Below are 3434 nucleotides of genomic sequence, written 5' to 3'. Positions count from 1 at the left end.
TTCCTCCATACAAAGGAATCGTGAGTGGAGCCAGGATACCTCGCCACTATGTTCAGGATATGCATATCCGCATCGCATATCTGTAAAAATGTTTGTGCTAGAAAATGTATTTCTAAGTTCCTATTTAGACTTCCTATTTAGAAAGTTTCTAATCTATCAAACCCGGTATTCTACTTTTATTATAATTTCTGGAATAGATATACATAATCTAATTAAAAAAAAAAAAACGGTTTTTTTATTTCTAGACATCACATGCAACTATGGAGAAAGAGAACTACGAAGAAAATGAAGAAGATTACGAAGAATATGAATTCTTAAACGAAGACAATGAATAAAGTATAAATTTATAAAGATATATTTTAACAAAATAATATGTCTGTATTTTTTTTCGCATATTGTTCCTAAAATTTGTGATACATTTTAAACAAAGTTTATTAGCGTATATAGTTTCAAATGAATATAAAGTTATAAGACTTGTAATAGTATTATTATACCTTTGTATAATGTCTCGTACTTCCTGTGGTGTTGTCGGAAAATGTATATGTTGCCTTAAGAGATGCTGGTTGATGGCACGTGTTATTTGCTGTAAAATTACACTTACCGTACTTTGAGCTATGCTTAATCTACTGTCAACACCAACAGCTTTCTGGTAACTTCCTTGAGCGTAGAAATTCAGAGCACATAATATCTAGATTAATAAATGAAAATTATATTTCAACTCTAAATTATTTCTAAATTGTCTGTAAAATAATATGTCCAAATTAATGTCTAAATAAAAAAATGATAAATTTTAAATTGCGTACATCTGAGATTATAAATTAATAGCATAATATAATCAATGATATAAATTAATATCACTACTATTTTAAAAATTTAATTTTGACAACAATTTCATCAAAATATTTACAACTACAAGCAAATATAGACTCTTAGTATTTATTACAAAGTCTAATTGTAAATAGAACAAGAATATATCCAGTCATTTTTAGAAAAATATTATCTTTAAGTTTTTATTTTATTTCATAAAATAAAGACTTATAAACACAAAGATAATATCATTGACTATATATAAATATATATTAGAACTTACATACCTATCTATGTACATATTATACTTCTTGTGCAAAATAAAATTAAAATCCCTTTTGTGCCTTTCAATATTATACAGTATATTATAAAACTGTAATGATAATTATCTTAATGTAACTATTACTTAATGTTGTAAGTATTTCACCTACTTTTAGCTCATTTGGAATTCCTATAGCTTTTCTCCGTAAAGGAAGATGTGGCTCTAATGTTGCTATAAGAGCTCGCACCATATTTCGAGATAATCGATACAATCCTATAAATTCATTTTCAGGGATATCAAGCATGTCTCTGATTCTTCTTCTCATAATTCTGCTTGCACGGATTTCTGCAATGCGTTGCCTTTCTCTCTCGCATCGCAATAATGCTATCTGTAATATTAACAAAAAAATATATAATATATAAATAGATATACTAAATTAAAAAAATATAAAAAATTATTTTTATAATAAAGATACATTCACATACAGAAAAAACATACACATACACAAAAAATTATTTTTTTATATGCTAATTTCTTTTTTGGAATAAAATATTTTTCTAAAAAATGTATAAACAAAAGCCATTTTTATCCAAGAATGAAATAAGATTTTTATTATTTTGACCCATTAGATTGCTCTACTAAGAAGTAATTTTACTAAAAAATTATGATTCTTATTTAAAAACTGTATAAATATATATGAAATTAAAAATATTTTCAATACTTACCATTATATTAATTTTTAATTTAATAAGGTAATTGCAGTAACACTGTCATCACAATATAATAAGATACAATTAATTCCGAGGAGTATTTAATAAAAAGAACAAACGTTAATAATTATGAAGTTCACATAATTTTTATAATATTATATATATTATAAATTTACTACCGCTTTACGTAAATGTGTTCATTGCTTATCGTCTATTGGTTCTTATAACTTTATTCCGATCGGAATCGACTTTCCGCTTGCTCGCAAGGTGTCGGTAACTTTCCGATCATTTCGGATATAATTCGAATGTCCATAATATCATAATTGTCGGAAAACGGAATCATTCCGATCGGAAACCTTTCCGAACAGTTTTATAATAGGTCCCCAGTAGTGATATTCGTATTATTAAGCTGGCCACACACACTTTCCGTAATAATAACCGTAAGACGTAACGTAAGAATTTATCAATCATGTTGTGAATCGTCGAATCGTAAGGTCGCCATTTTTATGAATACTCGATCGTAATTGATCAATTCTTACGTTACGTCTTACGGTTACTATTACGAAAAGTGTATGTGGCTAGCTTTACTCTGGACGAAGTTTATGCTAAAGGATATAAGATACCTTTTTATGAAAAAACTTTGTTGGGCGATAGCGACAGTATTGGAGATGACGAAGTGGAATCATCAAAATACATTGTTGCAACCTTAATTCATATGGAATAGAGGTAAGCTGTACAACATACATTTTCTTTACTAGTACGGGATGTCATAAGATTTATTATTTACGTAAAATATATTATATCATAAACTGCATATTTCATTAATCTATACGTTGTAATACTTACAGATACATACATACCAGCGATGTAAGAATACTTGTACGATATTCAACGTACGCTGCAGGATAAATACATTTTGTATTACATTAAGACAGAAATGACACACACACAATAATATATAGTTATATTTAATTACACCTTACAATTATTTGCAATTCGCTTGGGATGCTGACGCGAAGAACGAACTGGAATTTATGGATGGACGACGAGGTAGACGATGACGAGGACAACGTTGGAGTATGATATTACAAATAACAACATGATATTCAGATAAGTAAAAATTGTCCATGTCCGAACATGGAGAGCGTCCCAGATGCGCACATTAACAAACGGACACAGCCAACCACAACGCCGTATGCCTAGAGATATTCTAGAGACTCTATAAACAACGACATATGATTGGATGTGTCCGTTTGTCAATGTGCGCAACTGGGATTCACTCTGAAATAGAATATTTAGGTACACGCACCGGCGTTAATGCTGTCCGAATATCCGTGTGACTCGCACACGATAACGCGTCACTCATACACTGCTGCGTGTAGGTGAGCCATGAGCAGCACGGAGTGGCGGAGGGAGCTAGCGGTATACGATCGTCGGACGCTTGGAGAGGGAATAGTGGTGGGAGTCGCGGCGATCTTCCATCCTCTATCGCAAACGTAAGAACGAGAGAAATAGCATTATAAGACGTCTGGACAGAAATGCCGTCCTAAAATACGTGTGACACACACTAAGAAAACGCTTGACTCACACTGTCTCGTCTATACGTGAGCAATACGCGGTGTCCCGACGACTGTTTCGCTCGCTCGAACGTTCAT

At 31.2% G+C, this 3434-nt stretch overlaps 1 pseudogene; it reads left to right on the top strand.

Moving 5' to 3' along the window:
• Positions 1-2784: 2784 nt before the first annotated feature.
• LOC116853708 overlaps positions 2785-3434 on the top strand; it is a 4513-nt pseudogene continuing 3863 nt past the window's right edge.

Source organism: Odontomachus brunneus, unplaced genomic scaffold (assembly GCF_010583005.1).
Source record: "Odontomachus brunneus isolate Ranch 3 - 2012 unplaced genomic scaffold, Obru_v1 Obru_scaffold_474, whole genome shotgun sequence".
Taxonomy (NCBI): Eukaryota; Metazoa; Arthropoda; class Insecta; order Hymenoptera; family Formicidae; genus Odontomachus; species Odontomachus brunneus.
This window is presented reverse-complemented; position numbering and strand designations above follow the sequence as displayed.